Consider the following 21,814-nt stretch of genomic DNA (forward strand, 5'->3'; position numbering starts at 1 on the left):
TATTGTGCTATTAGAATATTGCTGAAATATTTTTGGTGTATAGTTGCAGTAAATACATTCTATGCATTCAAAGTATGAAGAAGATATGCAGATATTAAACAAGAAGGACTCATGAAACATACATGCTGGTTGGAAATAATTTTTGTGAACCACATATTTGTAACACTAAATAAAAAGGAGAGGAATGTATAAAATTTAGTTTGCCTTTTGCTGTGTTGACCATTTCATGCCCCAGGTCAAACAGATCCTGCAAAATGGTAAGTCTTTGATCCATTTAAATGCTTAAATTTCAAAATGGTGTCATCTAATTAAATACATCTGTGATACTGAATAATAGGAAGAGTGCATGGAAATAATTAGTGCTTCCTGTGTCCTGATGCTTTATGTGCCATCTGACTCTTTTTTCCTGCTGACTTTATGAAGTGGCTGTCCCTACTTTTCAGCCAGATGTTAGTCTGTGAAAGTCTTACCAGAGTAAGACTGTATAAAAGTGTCTGTACAGTTGGCTCATCCTTAACCGATGCTGACCAATGCAGCATTTTACAGAGGTAAGTTTGATATTGGAAACAAGATACAATGTTATTATTTGTAATTGCATTTATCACAACTTTAGCATGGTGTTCTTCATTGGACTCGTGGCACCGGTGAATTGTATCAAGCATAATTTCCTATGCAGACTGAGTGCTAGTGTACTTTCAACTCCCTCTTCAGCACTTTCGACCAGTGGTGATAATTTGAAACATAACTAGGAAAGATTATTCATTGTTGTTAACAGTTCAAATTCACCATAGACTAAAGATTGTTCGGGTGCAAGACCTCAGGATGTTTATGTTAGGACTTTGGGGGAAGAAAATCTTTCCACAGACTCGAAGAGAGCTGCAGGAAAGTTTATAGTTGTACTTCTCGTTTTGCTGAATGAGACTTGGTAACAGCATTTTATTGCCAAAGAGTCTGGGCTAGCCCTGCTTTTGGCTCTAAATGTGCTTACAACTTGGTTTAAAACAGAAACAAACAAAATGATTTGGAGCAAACTGCATTCACAAAAGCGGCTTATTGTATAGTTTTTTTTGTCCACAATTGTACATCATTGTTTTCAGGCAGTAACAGGAAGGACGCAGTATTCCTGCTTTGTTGGCCTGACTTGCAGCTGTAGCGATGGAATGTATTGCTGAAGTCAAGCTGTGGGTGAGGAGAAACAGAAGCTCTTCAGGAACTAAAAAGACCAGAAAATTGACCCATGTAAGCTGTTTAACTATTTGTTTCGAGTGACCTAGCTAACCGTATGTTTTGGGTGGATTATACATTGCTGGTTAAGAAATAGGGATAAACTGAAGTAAGTTTTTTAATGAACTATGTATGATTCTGCAGTAGGGTTTAAATGAATGACTAATCAGTTTGTAAAATAAAATTGATTTGCTTAACTGGGCAAGTCTAAGAAGTAAGTGATCTGTCACCACTTAATAACAATCATACATATCTTTGAGCGCACAGATATGTTTTTATGAAAACCGTGGTAGGTGTGTACAAGACTGTATCAGTTATGGAACTGTATTTGACATTTAACCATTTTGTAAAAGTACAGCAAAGCTTCATCTACATGTTTCTTTATCCTCTCTATGTGCTCAGCTTGGCTTAGCCGGTAGGATTTTCACCACAGAATCAAAATGTTCTGAGCTGAAGCCTTGAATATACAATCTGTGCTTATAGTTCAGTGCGTTACTGTGAGCATGTCGCACTGCCAATGCCTTCACGTCTGGTTCGTCTGGACATTAAAAATCCTGTGGCACTATTTGAGGAAGAGTAGGGAGTTCCCCCAATGTCCTGACCAACAGTCCAGCCTCAAACCAACACTAACAGATTACCCAACTCATTGCTGCTTTAGGGTAGTGGCCAATAGTGTTTAGGTTTGTGTGCAGATGATCTGAAAAGGAATAGTGAGTCAGCCATTTGATGCCAGCTGTATACAAAACTGTTTTTGCCTTCTCTGCTGAAATTTCTGTGTTTCGACATGGCCATAGTATTAGATCGCTCTAATATAAAGCGAACACGGGCATTGTTCGCAATGGGCTGGTGTGTTAGAATTTCTATGATACAGTAATAACTGCATTTACCAATATATTGCAATCGATACACTTTGAATTAACTTATTGTTTATAAAGCATTTTGAGACATTCTGAGAGATGTTACATGGTGTTAAATAAATGCTGATCTCTCTCCCGAAAGCGCTTAAACTGTGGTGGAAGTTTAATTTTTTTATGACCTGGTAGATCTGAGACTTCAAGCCATCCGGCCAGTTCATCGACTTACTAGGACTGGTACATTTTTCTTTCACTTTTGGTGCTTTCTTTGTGGCATAAAGGCAGTGCAGCAGTTTATGCAACTCTCAAACTGAGTTGCCGACAGAACAATGCATTCTCACAGCTATATGCTATTCATTGTCCTTTTATTTTATACAAATCACAGCTGTCAACAGTGGGAATTGAGAATCTAGACAAGTTATAAACATATGGAGCTGTCTTTTAAAACATCTTTGTAATCATCTACTTCTGACTGATCGTGTACTGACTGATCATAAATCAGTAAAGTGAAGCCCACTTAATTATCTGATAAATGGTTTGCTGAAATGTATAAACATTGCAACATAAATTACTTCCTCATGCCTACCAAGCAACATTAAAATAGGTACCATGTTAAAACTGCAAATAAGCCGTTTCACTAAGTGAGAGACACTTCATCGATCTGGTGATAGTGCATGCACTTGGTGGCTGCATGGCATTAGTAAAAAAAAAAATGCAGGTTAGATTGGCAGTGTGAAAGCCAATGACATTAGTTTATGCGCTACCAAATGCCAAGTGAGCAGATGTACCACCAACGGACTAATATGTAAACCCGTGTGAAACTATGAATGGTTTAGGGCAGTAGAGATACAATCATAACCCATAGGCCTATTGTTTTCATATAGGCCACCTAGGAAGCCTGGGAAAAAGACATCTCACATGTGAAATGTGTGGAATAGGCTGCATATAACTATTCCATACATGTCAACTAACTTAAGCTGACAATGTTTTAACCCATGAGTTAGCATGTTAGTGCTTCACAGGAAAAATCAACTTTTGTCACTGAAATTGTGCTTGCCCAGTATCAGCCAGGAAAAGGAGGCAGCGCCCTGTTAGAACAAGTCACGCCTGCTGAAAGGTGGGAGTGAGCCCTGTTAGAACCAGACAATTAAAAGTTGATTCTCTGACTGTCTTACTAAAGGTTAAGATGAGAAAGTTTAAGACGAGCTGATGGTTTCAGGGAGTTGAAACTCTGGTTGTATTTGTGTGGTATTTGTCCCAAAGTAAGCTACTAAAATGCAGCTTTTAAAAATATTATTCTGCAAATGATTTTTGGAGCACTTCTAGCTGTTGATTTAATACAAAAGGGCGGAATCGTCTACGTTCAGCGGCTTGAGCAGACAATATGTCGAGAAGGCCAAAAATCAGTTTCATGACGTCGTGAAACTAATTTGCGATCATCCACTCAGCCCACCAATGATGGGCTGCATTCCCCGCCATTGGACATCAGGAACCTCATTGCAATACATCAGCATATCATTATATGGCCAGCCTGCCAGACTCATCCTTCCCTGCTGGATCGACCGTCCGTGTCAGCGGGAAAACCCGCCGGTGCAGAACACGTCTTGACAGCTGTGATGTGCAGAAGTCTGGACTTACTGCCAGGGCCTTGCTCACATCGTGGACATCTGAGGAGCAGAAGATGCTGGAGCCCAACAACAATGGCAGACTGGAGGAACGTCCATGGCATGCTGAGTGGATTCTCATGGACATGGCTTTGCTGAGAAGCAGCTCACAGAAGTTGGAAAGTCACCGTTGATGCTCACAATGGATGATGGTCGAGGGGGTGGGAGAGGAAGGTCTAGGATCGACTGGGAGAGGAAGAGGTATCGGAAGGGGTGAGGTTGGGGGTAGTGCAAGGAGAGGGTAATGGGGAGCTGGCAACTGGGGAGGTAGGTGTAGGGTGGCTGGAAGATGTAAGGGAAGAAGTTCAGGGGGAGGAAGGATTGTGGAGAGGGGAGGGAGCCCAGGGGGAGGAAGGTGTGTAGAGAGGGGTGGGAGTCTGGGGGGGTGGGGGGAAGAAGTAAGGGTGGAGAGAGGAGCCAGGGTGTGGGAAGGAGTAAAGCTGGAGGAAGAAATGAGGGTGTCTGAGAGAGTTAGGAAGGGGGAAGGACTAACCGGTGAGGAGTCTGGGGGGTGAGAGGACTGAGTGGTGTGGGGGAGGGAGAGGAGTTCTGGAGGGGAGAAGGGGTCTGGTGGTGGGGGGGAGAAAATGTCCAGGTGAACGTGCAAGGGAAGGGTCTGATGGCTCCATGACCACCTCCAGGGGAGTGAACTGAGGATGGGTGTTGTATGAGGGAATGGTGAGAATGACCGAGGGCAGAGTGAGGCGGTATGGTGGGAGAGTGAGGTTCGACGGTAGTGGTAGAAGGGATGGTGAGGGTGGTTGGTGGGGACTCCGAGGCAGACATTGACCCTGGGGATGGGAAGGAGGTGGTCAGGGAGGTTAATAAGGGTGGGAATTTCAGGAAGGAAGGGAAAGTGCACGTTCACCTGAACATCCCTGAAGGAAAAGGGTTGTGGATGGTAAGTCATGGAGGGGAGGTGGAAGGTGATGCCAGAGGGGTCGACAGTGATGGGGAAAAGGGGGAGGGTAAAAGATGGGGGAGCGAAAGTAAAACCAAATTAGCACCGTGCTGTCTAAATCGAATGTGAAACGAGAGTCGCAGTGGACGAGATCAAGTGCTACATGGGCATGTGATCAATGGATGGGCAGAGAGGCAGGTCAACTCAAATGGATAACTGAAAGCGAACTCCAGCCGGTAGCGTTGAAAATGTTCAGGACACTGAGATAAGTGTGATGTGGGAAGGGTCCGAGAGCGTGGGAGAATGCTGTTCACAAGGCTCTGGATGGGCCTGCCATACATACACTTCTCCCTCTGCAGTGACAGAGGAAGAGGCCATTCTGTTGAGCGCTTCCAACAGCTCTCCGTGATGTTCCTCTGCCTTCTGCTGACTCTCCAGAACCTGTGAACCAAAGTAGAGATAATGAATGCATGGCAGCAAAATCAAAAGCAGGAGAGAGGGCACTCGGTTGTGTTGAGAGAGGGATGATGTGGTGCACGATCCTCGGGTGGGTGTTTGCCACTGACCTCACCGTTGCCGCAGGCACAGTCCACGTCCTCACCAGTCAGCACGATGGCACACTCCTCAAAGTGAGTGAGGGGCCTAATGTGGGCCTTTCCACCCCTGGTCTGGGACCTATCCCTGCTGATGTGAGTCAGTTTCTCCTGCACAAAAACAAATGGAGTGTGAGCAGGACGCATGGCACTGCGTGGAATGTTTGTGTGGTGAGTGGAGCCATGGACATGAGCTCGAGAGGATATGAGCCTGATGGAGATGTGAGGGTGTGTGTGAGAGTTAGTGGTGTTGTCCCTTGAGGTGTGAGATCTCTGTGGATGTGTGATGGTTTTGTGAGTGTGTGAGAAGAGTGCATTACCTTGGCGGAACGGATGAGACCACTCATCCTATGGGGCACTGGGTGGCTGTCTTCTTTTGCGGACATTGGCGCTGACCACTGCTGCTGCCACCACCTCCCATGCTGGATTGGTGATGCCACTGCCCCTCCTGTGGCCAGAGGACATCATGGTGGGCCTCCACAACGTTCAAAAGGCACTCAAGGGGCACATCACTGAAGCAGGGGGCTGCAGTCTTTTTTGCCTTTCAGAGCCAACCTGCCTTCCATGCAGCAGTCATCGGCTGGAAACACAGGTGTAATTTAAAGTGGCTGTAATTTAAATATGGTGCTCGACGTGATGAAGCGGCGTGTTGGACAAATGAGAGCCCACTCGCCATGGAAATGACGTGTTTCCCCGGAATGTATAGTTAATGTGGTGGGTTTGGGACAAGACTGAGAGAAATGCCGCCATTGCTGCCAGCAGGTAAAATGTCGTTTTACCCATCCGCTACCGCACCTGGTGCAATTTTGGGACGATTCTGCTCAAATTGTAATTTTCTTCAACATTGCTTACAGCTGCTTTTTACGGATAAAGAAGAACATTCCCTGGTACAATGCATTAATATATTTCAGTTGAACATTCCTGCTACTGTACTTCCAATACAAGGTTTTGGAAATAAAATAGTGATCAATTTTACTTAACTACAGAAAATGCACCATAGAGCTTGCAACAGTTTCTGTTATGATGTGCAATGCAGACCATTGTTCTTTTGTTGGCTGTGGTACTTATTTACTTTCTATAATTTTGGTAAGCATTTTCTGTCTGCGTGCTTGTCGTAGTCATAGAGGTGCCATTGTTGGTCTGACATAACCAGGGCAAAATTCACACTCTGCATATCAGAATGGTCAACATCCACAGGGGAACATTAGGGGTGAGAAATTTAATAAATAAGTGTAGCAGGGCCTCCAGCAGCTGGTGCTGATGTTGAGCAACAGCACCGAACAGGAGAACTGGTCGGCTCCTGCCGGCCTCTCCCCACAGGGAGCATTATCTTTGAGCTGAGGAGCAGGGCCAAATGCTATGAGGCGAGGGAGAAAGCTGCAAGGATTAATCCAGGGTGTATGAGTGGCAGGAGCCTAAGGCAGCTTGAATCCCTGACGGTGGCTAAGGAGCCAGGAAGGGAATTAGAAACTAGTCAAACCAACTGGTAGCACTCCTGAGTCTGAGAAGCCTCGTTAGAGTGAGAGAACAGGAATGCAGCCAGGAGCTGGGCAGCAGAAAAAGCCTGGTGAGTGACTGTGCTCAGAAGCTGAGACCCTGAATACGTCAGAGATCTGGAGCATCGGAAGTGAATATTCTCTGCAAATTGTTTGTTTCTTGGACTTACGCTTTCCCTTGAGGGTGATACCACTTTGATGCCAGTGGAATAAATGAATCTTGTTTGATGACCTTTGTGCAGTCAATGTGCTTAAATCACATGTAGTCTGAATGCTTCCTTATGTAACAACAGTGGAGTTAGTGTGACACAATCCCACTTTGAATTGAGATTGCAGTGTAAATGAGTCTGAATTGGAGTCGGGGCCCAACCTGTATCTGAAGGGAAGCAGAGTTAGTCTCACAGGTGGAGGTCACCTTAGCCTACTTTGCTTTAAAGTCACTGCAGACCTTGACACTTAACTTTCACTTTACAAATTCACTGTGAGTATAAATCTAAAGCCACTTCTTAATTTTTATACCAGTAATTTACATGGGAGTCTCCTGATCAATCACCATAACCATGGCAGAAACACAGGAGAAAAGCCTGTTTACAGTTTTTCTGCATGTTTCCACCAAAGTTATGGTGGGAGATTAGGGGCTACCTATGGAAATTCTACCCCCTGGTGTTAGTGAACCATAAGAACTTGTATGGGAAGTCTATCGGATTGAATTCAGAGTACAAAATAGAGATTCTCTTGCCTGTTTGTGTAAATCATGTTATTTGGACTTTGCATTTCATTTTTTTAAAAAGTGCGATGATTTTTATTTCCAGTACAAGAAAATTAATCTTTTTGACAGAGTAAAGAGTTCCATAGGCCAGCTATTGCTGTTGTCATAATAACTTTAATATGTTTGTATCACATTTCTCTCTCTCATTTTAGTGGAGACTTAATTGGTTCATTTTGAATGGGTTAACCTCTGTTAAAATAGCAAATTATTATCAGCAACAGTAACTTATAGCCTCTCATTTTAAGAATTTAAAAATGGTATGTGTATGAAGTGCAAAACAGGTTGGTTTATAGCTGAGAATAGGGTCTGATGCTTCATCAGATCTCAGTTCCAGGGTTTTGTTTCAATGATAGTTACTCCCCTCTTATCCTTCCTGAAACTGGGATAATATTACAGTTAAATTTAACATGCACTTGAGACAAGTAAAGTCCTATGTGACTAAGTGGACATCGGGGTTAGAACATGAATACATGTAACAGTGAACCAAGTTCGTCTTGCAAATGTTGAACGTACGGTAAGTTGGCTTACAGTATGTGCTAGTTGTAAAAGGTTTCAGTTTATAATTTAGCTTTGTATCCTGGGTTAGATCCCCAGTGAAAGGAAGTAGACCCTGAAAATATTATTGAAACCTTAAAATTTTTTTTGAAATCCCTAAAACAACTTTTTTAATATTTAAAATATCCTTGACAGGAGATCTTTTAGCAATCACGACAGACTCCTAAAATGTCATAAAATGCATCTAGTAAATTGTCAAAACCTAAACTTTCAGGGGTGAGGAGAAATTGCAGCAGAGAATAAACCACATGCCTTTAGTAAGGTACAACCCAATAATTAATTTAGAAATTCATCACTGCTGCAAGACAAACTTGAGGCGTTTTCACTTGTAATAAAATTGGTCTGTTGTGTTGACTTGCAGCTTAAATTATAACTAATCCATCTCTTGCCAGACTTTCCATCTAACCCTTTAGCCCAGAATATGCTGGAGCACGGCACCTCAGTTAGTTAGATTGTTCCTGCACCTTACATCTTGAACTTTTTGTCCACAAAGTCATTGAAAGAATGAGCCGATGATGCTTCAGTGAGGGTGAGTGGACATCTGGGATTCTGGTGAACAAAGGGGACAAACAGCTCATCTCCTTAATCAATGAGATTCAAGGATTGAGAAATAAACAGAGGAGGGTGGGTGAATTCAATTCCAAATCTGGTACAGAAAAAGTTTGTTTTGAGAGAGACAGAAAAAGAAGAGCTAGAAATTAAATGTAAGTTTAAAAACATGTTTTTAAAAAAAATTGGCAGTTTAAAATCTCGAATAACAATTCACAACCTGAAAGAATGAGAATCCATACTTTTTAATTGTTCACTTTTTGGACAAGAGAGGCTAATTGGCAGTTATTAACAATTATCACACATAAAAAAAGGGTACTTAAAGTGTTAATTACTAAACCTAACTTGCTGTAGCAAGGTTAATGGGTAATTAATGTACAAATGCAGCAACCTCTTGAAAATCATGATGAGTTTAGGGGTGAGGGCGGACCTAATTATGAAGCAGTACAAGTCGCCCAGCAACTTATGGGGATTCTTAATTCATAGGGTATCTCTTATTGATTCCCTTACCCTCTTATTGATAAATGTGTACAGAATTGTGGCTTTGGCCACAATTAGTGTACTGAGTACAATTACAATGTTATTTAATATTTTAACTAAGTATTAAAGGCATAGAGGACAATTTACCACAAATATGCTAGCAATGGGAAACTATGGTTATGAAGAGAGACCTGAGGCAGAACTTTTAGCTTGGTGGGCGCATGCCTGACCCGCTTGAAGGTTAAATAAAGCGCGTTGATTTTGGCCGAATGTGCTGACGTCAGTGCGCACTCTCGCGATATTTCATTCAGTAGGTGCGTGATGGAGACGGAGATGCACCCATCAGTAATCAAGTGGCCAGTTAAGGCCCTTGAGACACCAATTGTCTCGGCTTTACGTAGCCTGTGCGATTTTTAGGCCATCGCATGGGCAAAACAGGCCACAATTATCCAAACCTCATCCACGGGCGATATGAGAGGGGTCATTGGACTCGTCAAAGTGATTAGTGAGGAGTGCAGGATATCACCTGCTGCTTGCTTCTGTGAACAGGACAATTTCATTTCGCTTCAAAGCTGCATTCGGAGAATTTAGAGGCTTCAGTTCAGGACTTCGTGTTTTCCAGGCCCCCTGAGGATTCACGCCATGTGGGGCCTTCCAGGTATCAGACAGCCTTTCCTTATCCTGGTAATGGAGATTGTGGTCTCTGCTGGAGGCACCTTCTCTGAGGAGGAAGAGAGGGCCAGGAGGGGGAGGAGGCCAGGTGTCCCTATTCAGCTTTCAGTGGAGCAACCTGTAGGAGGAGAGGAGAGGAACAGGCACAAGGGGCGCAGGACCAACAGGTAGTCCAAGGTGGAAGGGGCCGCTAAGACACCACTATCCTACTGCCAGGGTTTACGGGCGGTGAAGCAGCTACCTATATGTCTGAGGTGCAACGCTGAAGGAGGCTCCATCGCTCATGGGAGACAGTGACCTCCATCTGTCAGAGGATCGGCCCTGAGATCAGCTTCGACTGTGTGGGTGGACACCCTGTACCAGTGGCTCTGAAGGTCATGGTGTCCCTCAACTTCTATGCATCCAACTCTTTCCAGGGGTCACTGGGGGATCTTTTTGGAGTCTCCCAATCAGCTGTCCACAGTTGCATCAAGCTGGTGTCAGAAGCTCTGTCCAGCTGTACATTGACTTTCATTCATTAGCGCACGGACAAGGCCAGCCAGCCAGAGCGAGCCAGAGGCTTTGCAGTGATTGCTGGGCCCCCCGCATCCAGGGTGCAATCGACTGCACACGTGGCCATCAAGGCACTAGTGGGCAAGCTGGGTGCCTTCATCAACAGGAAGGGATTTCACTCCTTGAACGTGCAGATAGTGTGTGTGATCACAGGATGCAGATTCTGCAAGTCTGTGCAAGGTACCCTGGCAGCTCCCATGATTCTTGCATCCTGAGGCACTCACAGGTGCAGAGGCTCTTCAGTCCGACTGGATGGATGGCTGCTGGGTGATGAGGGCTATCCCCTCAAAAGATGGCTCATGACGTCTCTCCGTCACCCAAAAACAGGCTGAGCAGCGATACAACAAGAACCATGCCTCCACAAGGGTGGTGGTAGAGAGATCCATATGTCTTCTCAAGATGGGCTTCCAATGCCTGGACCGTTCAGTGGGAACACTATAATACGTCCGCCCCCCCCAACATCCCCCCCCCCCCCCCCCCCCCCCCCCCCCCCCCCCTCCGATCATGTGTCACTGATAGTGGGAGGGACGCAGTGGAGGAGGAAGATCTTGACGCAGCTGCACAGGCAACAGATGATGAGTCCCGTAGTGAGTCCATGGAGAATGCTGAAGAGTTGGACACTCAGCTGGGCAACCTCGAGAGGTGGGGACACCTGGGACACTTTTTGATCCAATGCTCCTTCAGCTAAAGTACCAAATAAGAATCACCACCACATGCCATACTCGATTCCTGACAGGAGCAGTTCCTTGGTCAACAACATACACGATGTGTCTTTGCAATAAAGTTTCAGGAGACACATGTCCATCATAACATTTATGGCCTACCCTGCATCTGCAGAACAAATGAAGCATACAGAGGCCAGTTGCAGAAAATAACTTCTCATTTATTTGTGAATGTTAAAAGTAGCAGAAATTAACATTTAACCGGTGTTTTCCATTACACCATTAAAAAAAAATGTAAAGAAAAATGGGGGAACCAAATATCACCCGTGATAAGGCCATGTTGTGCTTAAGGTGCTTTAAATTTTCGCTTGCGGATGCTATGTCTAGGTGCTCCCCCCTCGCTAGCACCAGCATTGGAGACAGCCTGCTCACCCTGCTGTCTTGTTGGCCTTGATGACCTTGGCAGGCACCTTCTGGCCTGTGGAACCTGTGCTGGCCCCACCTGGGCGTGGGCGGCATCTCCTCAGTTGCCGCAGCCTCATCTGATACCACGGTCACTGGCAGAGGGGTGGAGGAGCTGTTGCCGTCATCCAGAGTGCCCTGAGAGGAGCTCATAGAGATGACAGGCAGCTGGTGTGCCAATGTGAAGTCGCTGTGGACCTCCCTGCACACTGTTGATGGACAGGCACCTAGTTGGGATACTCAGTGCCTCATCCATCTCCCATACTGATACTGACCAGTTGAGGTCATTGCCAGTGTGAGGGCTTGCAGGTCCAAGTGCATCCCCAGGAACCCCTGATTGAGTCCCTGGAGGAGCTGCTCCATGAGAATTGCCACTTTCTCCATGGAGGAGGCATTGTGCTCGGCCATGAGGGTCAACGCAGTGCTTGTGCTCTGCATGGACTCCTCCATAACGGACACCATGGCATGCATGCCCTCATGTATCTCCTCCAAATGCTCCTGCACACCCTGCTGAACATCCAGCATCTGCTGCCTCATGGATAACTCCAGAGACCCATCATCGGCTATCGACTGAGCATTGCCCTGATCCCCAGCAGTCCTCTGAATTCTGCCGCTCTGGGCACACTCTGCCTCTGCCTGCACCTCAAGCGAGTGTGAAGTGCCCTCACCGATGTGCACCGATAATCTACACAGCGATGTTATGCCCACTTGAGGTGCTGGTGCCAGATTGACAGAGAGGGTGTGACACATGTGCATGGTGAGCATGCTGGCCCTCTGGGGTCAGGGGTGGAACTTTAGGACCCTCATGACGACTGGCTGCTGGTGAGCCTAAAAGGGAGAAGAAGGACATGTCATTAGTTTAAATCATGAAATTGTAACTGTACATGTCAAGGCACCCTGATGAGACAGAGAGATGCATGGTGCCCTCATCTTTCGATTATCAATGGGAATTCCAGGTTTGAGGCTCACATCAATATAGAGACTACACTGGAATGGTAGCAATAACCGACATTCTCACCTCACTGCACTGCACTCTTGTCTTCCTCTGGCACCCCAACCTCACTGCAGCCGCTTGTCCGAGGTGCATGGTGCCTCTCTAGCTCCAGGGCCTCCATGCTTGTGTTGTGAGAGGATGTGGGGGTCCCCTGCCAGTCCGCGATCTCTCAACATTGTTATGGGATGCTTTCTCCTGAAAGGATAGAAAAGTACTGATTTGTCTGCTCTCTACCTGCAGCGCCATTGCAGCCTGGCCAACCCCACCTGAGGAATACCTCGCAGGGTTCAGCCGATTCGTGACCATGGAGCCGCAAGGCACTCAGTTCAAGCAGCCAGGGCTCACCCCCTTAGCCACCTCCTGCCTCATTGACATTTGCCACTCACACTCTAACACCTCTGAGGTCCACAGGGGGGGATGGGCAGCTCTTAACTGTTCTGCAAAATGACCCATGCCAACTTGATACTCAACCTTCCTGATTGCAGGAGATGGTAGAAGCACTTCCGGCACTGCACCCATGTGCACTGCGCCACGTGTGGCTGCTGACCCTGGATGCCACTTCCACCCAGGCCTTTTTGGTGAGGTGGGCAGCCGCCTCCTCCCATCCCTGGGGCCAAGGGTTTCTCTCCTGGCTGCCACCCCCTCACAGGAGGGCTGCGAGGCACTTGTCTGAGAAACGTGGGGCTGGCTGCCCCACCGGCTTGCCCTCCCGCCTGCCGTGTCCACCCGCAACGCTTTCCATTAACTGGACTTCTTCGTCCTTCTGTGGCAACCTTCCATGGGCTGCCAAGACTGCATTTGAATCGGCCGCCGGGTCCCCACTGGACCCAGCGGACATCATGGCCCTGCCCCCGCCCACCCCTTCATGCTCATTCCCAGGCTGCGTATCACGCTGGGCGGGCCTTAATTGGCCCGCCTGTATAAAATCGCGGAGCGCTGCCGATCGCAGGCAGCGGACAGCTTCCCGGCCGGCCCCACCGATCCTGCATGCCAAGGGCAAAATTCTGCCCCTGGTGTACAGGGACGATTTCCACTGAAGAAAGAGCAGGCTAAGAAGAGATGTGTTTTTTTTTAATTATTAAGAGCTTTAATGGAGATGAAGAGGGAAAGATGACCTCCTTTGGTTGCGGAGTCAGTGGCATGGGGTCATCAAATTAAAATAGTCAAAAAGGGAGTGAGAGATGTTAGAAGAAATGTTTTATTACAAGGGTTTGTTGAGCTTGGCATGTTTTGAAGAAATAGCTGAGGCAGAGACCATTGCGTCTTTTGAGAGGAAATGGATAAATAATTGAGGCAGACGATATAGGGCTATGGGGAGAGAGCAGGGCAGTACAATTAGCTTTGGATTGCTCTAGCTAACAGCATGGACATAATGAACCAAAAGACTCCCTCTGTTGTGTTAGCTTCTATTATTCTATGGAAATAACCTATCCTTTCTATGCAGTGCAATTTAGATTAACACTGGCATTAGTTTAAGTTTTTTTGAAGGCACATTGGGAAAATTTTCCTTTCTTTGTGTGGGCCGCAATCTGGTGGAGTGGATTGCCTGCCTATTACAGAATCTGCTTGATTTTTATTCCATAAATTTAATTGGAATAAAAATTGGACAGCTTCTATAATGGGTGGCCGATTGTTTCACCAGACCACTGTTAACGTGGCAGAGGTGGAAATTGACCCCATTATATGAGAAGCAAAAAATGGTTGTAAATATGTTACAAACTTGTAACACTCCTATTGGGTTTTGATGAGGTCATAAACCATAACAAGAAGTGTCAACTAGTTTACAGAGTTATCTGGGTCCCAAGTGTATATTAAATCCTTAATCATATCCCTAAGTGGAGTTCTATTTTCAAATTATGTGGAGTTGAATTTTTTTTACCCTTTCTATAATTTCCCATTTGGAATTTTCCTGTTTAAGTACACATCTTTCATTACCAATGTTATCTGCTGCCATTATGTTTTCTGTGCATCATGTGGCAAGAACAAGGGTATTTTACATTGTGATGCTAGCATAGGGTTATAATGGGGTTAAATGACAGGAAGAGTATTTTACTGAGAACAAATGTACCCTGTTTTATAGAGACTTAACACTTCCCTGTTATATACCATAAAGCCACTTTCTTTTACATATGAATGATACTTTTCAGCATGTTACTTAATAAGGCAGTATAGTGAAGAATCAAGTTACATAGAGCTACACAAGGCTTTAAATTGGATAAGAACTGAAAACAGGCACGGGAATTGTGGTGTGCGATTAACCCCGCCTGATCATTGTGCTACAGGCAACACTGTAAATTCAAACTAGCTGCTGTTTTACAGGATTGCTGCCTGCAGCTAATGCTACCCAGGCTGTTCGTTGTCCGCAAGCATCAGCGGGGAGGCCTGGTTTTGGAAGTAGCTAGTGATGTTTGAAGGCAGCCTCCACCTTTTACAGAAGAGCTTCATTGTGCTTGCAAGAAGTAATGGAAGTTATTTGAAAGCGGATTCTGTGCTTTGATACTTTGAGTAATGGCTAACGTGAGAGACATGCACTAACGTTTTCAAATATTGTACTGGAGGTCTTGGTAGAAGAGTCAGAAAGGTAGACAGATATCTGTCTGAAGAGGCAAGATGCCCTCCAGATAAATAGTCAGGAGGCAATAGGAAGAAGTAGTAACAAAAATCAATGCCAGAAATGTTAGTCCAAGAACACGTATTGTGCAGGAAGAAGTTTAATAATCTCACATGAGTTGTCAAGGTCCATGAGTTCAGATTCAAATTCCATGATTTACCAGTTGTACCACTGCCCTATTCACCACACCCCATCACCCATCTACCAACAGTCTCTATGAATCAATGCTCAACCCTGAAATTCATATCCGTTACCTCATGGCAGATCTCGAGCCATACTGAGATAGAACATTATTTCATAGAACTTTATATTATTTTAAGTGTCTATTGCAGATTTTTTAAAAAAAAGCACCTTCATAAAAAATGCAATTACTACATTTACATTCCTTCAATTACATAATCCTATATGAGAACAAACATTTCATTCAAGTGTATAATCCCTTACAAAAACAAGCATTGGAATATATTGTCCCACTTCAAAGAGTATATGACCACTTGGAGCTGTCAATCAAACAGTGAAATGGCAGGCACCCTACTGTGATAATGGAAGGTTGTGAATCACATACAGCACATTTGGACACTTTTGACAGTTTCTCTTGAGTTTATGCACTTTTTATATACATTCATGTCCACTTTTAACAATCCCAAAAGGCATCTTAACTCTCCCAAAGGTATCCCGGGACCTTATCCATAGGGGTACTGTACCTTTCCAGAAGGGCATCCCACCTGTCCAAAGCACTCTGCAAAGTTTAGATCTGCTTGTACCATATTTAATCTGCACAGATTGTGCTTCCCACTCCTCAATAATGAAAATCAGACATGACCTGGAGGCAGCTGCTGTTTTACATGGAAAGCTGCCTATCCGGGCCTATTCCCACCCCACGAAAATGGTAGATGCCGTGTTCAGGCTTGGGACATCCAGATTTCAGCCTCTGCCATTATCAAAATGATTGAGATGCTCTTGGTCATTGAGAAAATTCTGGCCTTATTTTTCCAATCACATTTTAATTTGATTAAGAAAGTTTATGCAGCAAGTGCAATGGTACAACGCTGAGATTTTCATCTCGATCTTGTACCTTTGGTGATCTCTAGCAATCTCTAAGATCTAGTGATGCAATAGGTTTTAATCCTATTATGTCACCAATTTTTCTCAGTTCTGACAAAAGCTTATTGACCTGAAATATTGACTTTGTTTCTCTCTCCACAAATGCTGCTAGACCTGCTGAGTGTTTCCAGCATTTTCTGTTTCTATTTCAAGTTCCCAGCATCTGCAGTGCTTTGCTTTTGACTTGGAAGGGGGTGGGGGCATTTAATTTTTAACCTTCCCTACCAGTATAACTAAATTTGGTGTATTTACCATTTGAGATATTGCTGGAGCCCAAACTGATTTTGTATTGTGTTAACAGTTAACTTGGCAGCTCTTATCACATTAATTATTGACAATATTTCTGCTAATGTTGTTGCATTGGTCTGATTCATTTTTGCCACCACATAGGGAGATCATTCTCATTCACGACCCTGATTGCTTTCATTCTTCATTCTGATTGCATTGATTGTTTGGATTCATTCTTGACCTTGACCACTCTCATTCTCAACTGTAATTGTATCACAGTTCCACTGTCTCTAATCAGCTTCTGATAGACTTTTACCTTCATCACAAGCATAAATCTTACTAACTACCTTACTTTCTAACCAAAATAATAATTACACTAAAGAATGTTAGTTACATTGCGTCGATTGCTTTGACCATACCAACATCACAGTAACTTTCCAATACACCCTTTTGAATACATAACTTATAGAATTTCATTAACGATTAAATCATCAAGAAATAATATGCCATAGATGCCTCATCCTGGATTTCACGTTGTTATTTGAATGTTTATGATCAAGAGTCCCGCAGTTAGCAAAATAAAAGCAAAAGGATATACTTTCTGTCTGTGCTTTCACCACATCTTTTCCTGCTAATTAATGTCTGAATATCGAATATAGTTTTCTTGCTATGCGAGTACAATTGTAAGTATAACATAGAATCAGACTTACTTGCAAGGCATGGAGCCGAATGTTTATGCAGCAATTAGTTCTGTAAATCTAGAGAATTGCAGAGCAAAGTGCACTATAATGTAGTTCAAATTTTCATCAAGAACTTGGGTTAAAAAGAAGTACCTTTTACAAATGGCCCCATGCCTTATTGAATTGTTAACAGCAGCTGGCAGAATTGGGGCTGGTCACTCGTGCTCATGTAAACATTGTGAGACTGAGGTACAATGGTGGAAAGAAAACTTTGGGTGCGCTGTGCTAGTGACTAATCATAGAATGGTTAGAGTACAAAAGGAGACCAGTCGGCCCATCGTTTCCGCATGAAATATGAACATTACACGTTCAATAAAATTATTTTTTTGGATCTGCAAAGTTGCAAAGCAGATGCAAGAAAAGAAGTGCTCCGGAACCCTGAGATACTGCATTACTGATGTGCTGTGTTTTGTGGGAAAAAGCGAGAGTTTTAGGAGACTTAATGACAGGAGTATAAATAAAACAGTATTTATGGAGTTGGATAAATGGTTAGTTTTGTGTGAGGCATTCTGTGGTTTATTATAAAAGAGTCATGGGTGATTTAATATCAGCAGTTGAGCTCCTCCATTGAAATGCTACAGATGATTTGAGGTTGGGAATGTTACTGTTGGCCAAAGCAGCAAATCCATGCAAATCATAAAAAGGTGCAAGAAATTCACATGTTTATATGCATACATATGTCTGGGTTATTCACAGAAACAACCTTGGCACCAGTCCAAAGGTTAATTATATACAACAGATTTGTGGTTTATATCCTATACTTTGACCAATCTCTTTATAGAGGGTATAAGATTTATGTTGGCTGTGCTAGGATGGGCAGGCAGTTAGAATCAACAGCAAAAAGGAACCTATTTTTGTAAATAGTTTACCATTACTATTCAGCAGCAAGATAGGCCTGTAACCACTGTGTAATATGGGATCCACTCCTTTCTTTGCCAGCATGAAGGTAAGTGTTTAATGATGCAATCCAGATAGCTATTGATGAAATACAAGCTTTTAATGGAACCTAACTGCTGGGAAAATTTTATATAATTATAATGCATAGCCATTTACCTTCGAGGCCTCCACCTCTCCTGTCATGCAGAAGTACTCGGCATCAAAGGGGGCTAAATCAGACAGCCCTCGAAAACAAGCATGGGAATTGTGATGTGTGTTTAACCAGCAGGCAGCATAAAAAACACCAAACTGCCTGCTAATTTGCAGGATTACTGCCTGCAGCCAACACTGAGCATGCTGTTGAGTGACTGCTCCCCCCCCACCCCCTCCTCCCCCTCAGCAGGGGGCCCAAATTCATGCAAAGCTAGCACCACTTAAAGCTAGTCTGCACTGCTTAAAGCAAACCTTCCCTTCTTAAAAGGAAAGGTGTATTTGGGTGGAATAGGTGCTGGGACTGTTTGTGAAAGAGTCTGAAAAGGAAAATGAGTGAATTATGGCACAACAGGGCAGAGAGCGTGTTCCAAGGTTCTCTGTTGCACTGGACACATTGGTAGAGGAAGTGCAGAGTAGGGGAGATGTGATCTTTCCAAAGGAGACCAGGAAGCACACTGGAACAACTCTGTGACACAGTGGAACCAGATAGTCGTAGAGATCAATGCCAAGATTCTAGCCCTGAGGATCTGGATCTGCAGCGCCACAAAACTTGCATAAGTGGCCAAGGTCAGTGAATGTATCTTCAAATGCCATATCCCATCAATTGCACCCCTTGCCTCACACACTACGGTCCACATTACTCACCTACCAGCAATTTCTATCAAATACAACTCATACTTAACATCCATAGCATCATCTCTGCTTAACACTGCTGTGAGCCTCACATCCACATCCCACAGCTTGCATACAGTGCCATGACAACCATTCAACATGACAGCTGCATCAGGTAAACACATCCACTGACACATATTTGGAGGCAGTAGGAGCTAACTGGTGGGGGACCAACAAGGCTTCATTTCATTACTTCGATTGAGTGGCCGTGGCTAAGGCTGCGGTCAGCAGCATGGCAGAAATGATAGAAGATGATAGTAACCTTCATACCTAATTCCCCTCCTCACATTGCACTTTCCTTTCATCTCATACTCTCCTCTGGTTTACTAGCTGCTGATGGTATAAATAGGCACCTCTTGCTTTGTCCTCTTTTCCTCACTACAACCCTATCCTTGCATCTTTCTCCTTTCAAATATCCAAGAACTGCCACCTGACCAGAAAATGGTGGAACAGCAAAAAGGCTATGATGAAGAAGAAATACCATCACTTGCTATCGCACTCACAGCTGCCAGCCGAGATACTGAAACTGGTATTTTAGAGAATAACTTAAAGACTGGATATGCACATCGTGAGACTTCAAACTTGAGTGATCTGTGGCAAGGGCAGGAGGCAAGGGTAGCACAAGGGGCCAACTTGCCAAAGGCCAAGGTATTACATGAGCTCAACTGAGATGAGTGTTTTGATTGGACAGCCAAAGGAAAAAAGTGGATGAATATGTGCTATGAAAAGCTCGGTACATTGACCGACCTGCGGTGTGCAACGTCAAGGAGCGTGGTGAAGTCCAAAACCAACTTAGCACAGAGTTTTGCGTAGGTTTGGCGCCGATCTCGTTCCTGTAGCCAGCTCCATTAGCACACTTGTGGACCCAATCATAATGCAGGCTCTGATGGCCAATGTCTCACCTGCCATTGCAGCACCAACATAAGTCACCCAATGTCTAAGTGCTGCAGTGGAAGCTCAGACTAAAGTCATGCAAGGTCAGCATTGGAAACTTCTCTCAGGAGATTAGATAAGTTGGGAAAGTATAATTGTTCAGGTTTTGTGAAAGAAGAGCAGTGATGAGCCAAATGGCCTTCCTTTATGAGGATCAAACTGATTTAATCAAGAGTCAATACCTCTCAAACACGTTGAGGAAAGTATCTTACTTCCTTCAACATTTAATCCTGTTGGTTGACACTGAAGTGTGGCTGCTTTATAAAGGTAACCAAAAGCAAAGCGACCAACAACTACTTCAAAGGCATCACATGTTTGTTCCATAGCTCTATTACATGGTGAGATAGGCGCAACTTATGTGGGTGTAGGGGAAAATTGGAAATATGTTTTCTTGGTACCCTCTTGATTTTTTTTAAAACATGGGGTATGTCCGCTTGTTCTCCTGGATCCAAACCTCAATGTCCTATTCTTTAGACTTTCTAACTCTGCTTTTTGGGTGAAAAATTTTCACCTGACTTCCTTTTTAATTCTGAAAATGTGTTCTCCAGTATCATGCTCAGTAGATCATGAATATGAAGTTGAAAGTGGCCTGCAACATGGATAAATTCTTTACTCTATCCCGTATACTTGATATTTTGTCAACAAGTATAGAAATAATGGTTATTTGAACTTTTGTCCTATTTGCTGGAAATCAGAGTGTGTAAAACAGGCATGGTTTAGCCCAGTGATGGAAGTTAAAATACTGTGCAAATTGCTTAATTATAAATTTTCTTGATATCAAAGCTCTGATTTTCTAATTTTGTCAGTGGCATGGGCAAGTTTGTGTTAGTACCAAAGTGGGTCCTCACAAGGCTAGGATTTTAGCAGACACCCTGAACAGAGAAATCTGGCTAGTGCTATGATAGTTGTTTCTTAAAAGGGTCGAGGATTGTTATTGTGGCAAAAGGTTTGCTTTCTGGAGAGGAATCGTGACTAACAACAGTTGAAGTGGTGAAAGGAACTTATCTTGCACCTCCAAATCATGTGTGCTAGGGAAGGCTTTACAGTATCAGAGCTTTGATCTATTACTAACGCATATGACCAAAGAGCAGGAGTAGGCCATTCAGCCCCTTGAGCTTGCTCTGCCATTTGCTAAGATCATGGCTGATCTGATAGTAACCATCTGATAGATGAAATCTACATCTCACCTACCCCCAATTTAATCTATCACCCCCTTGGATACCAAGAATCTATCCACCTCTGCCTTAAAAATATTCAAAGACTCTGCTTCCATTACCTTTTTCAGGAAGAGAGTTCCGAAGACTCAAGACCCTTCGAGGTAAGGTGAATTTTTTTCACTCAGTTTTAAATGGGTATCCCCTTATTTTTAACCAGTGACCCCCTAGTTCTAGATTCTCCCACAAGAGGAAAGTTCCTCTCCACATCCACCCTTCAGGATCTTGTGTTTCAATCAAGTCACCTCTTACTCTCCTAAACTCCAGCGGATACAAGCCTAGTCTATCCAACCTTTCCCCATAAGACAGCCCACCCATTCTAGCTATTAGTCTGGTAAACCTTCTCTGAACAGTTTCCAATGCATTTACATCCTTCCTTAAATAAGGTGACCAATACTGTACATACCACTCCAAATGTGGTCTCACTAGTGCCCTGTACAACTGAAGCATTACTTCCCTACTTTTGTATTCAATTCCCCTCACAATAAATGATAACATTCTATTAGCTTTCCTAATTACTTGCCACCCAGATCCCTCTGCACCTCAGAGCTCCGCAATCTCTCTCGATTTAGATAATATGCTTCTCTTTTATTCTTCCTGCCAAATGGACATTTTCATATTTTACCCACATATTACTCCATTTGCCAGATCTTTGCCCACTCACTTTACCTATCTATATCTTTTTGTAGCCACCTTTACGTCCTCTTCACAACTTACTTTCCTACCTATCTTTGTGTCACCAGCAAATTTGGCAACCATCCCTTTGACCCCTTCATCTAAGTCATTTATATAAATT

General features: G+C 43.9%; 1 protein-coding gene across 6 annotated transcripts in view; it reads left to right on the plus strand.

The window, feature by feature from the left end:
* Nucleotides 1-423: 423 nt before the first annotated feature.
* The window catches only part of LOC121279003 (coiled-coil domain-containing protein 102A-like), a 638,600-nt gene continuing 617,209 nt past the window's right edge, over nt 424-21,814 (plus strand). For 2 of the 6 annotated variants that reach the window (XM_041189720.1, XM_041189725.1), the window contains exons 1-2: nt 424-548; nt 1,098-1,239. The gene's annotated coding sequence lies outside the window, so the exon portion shown is untranslated. Of the gene's footprint in view, nt 549-1,097; nt 1,240-1,297; nt 1,334-7,171; nt 7,214-7,943; nt 8,016-21,814 lie in introns of those variants that run through there. The other 4 variants (XM_041189721.1, XM_041189723.1, XM_041189724.1 and 1 more) reach the window with 4 other exon arrangements.

The sequence above is a fragment of the Carcharodon carcharias genome, chromosome 6 (assembly GCF_017639515.1).
Source record: "Carcharodon carcharias isolate sCarCar2 chromosome 6, sCarCar2.pri, whole genome shotgun sequence".
Classification (NCBI taxonomy): Eukaryota; Metazoa; Chordata; class Chondrichthyes; order Lamniformes; family Lamnidae; genus Carcharodon; species Carcharodon carcharias.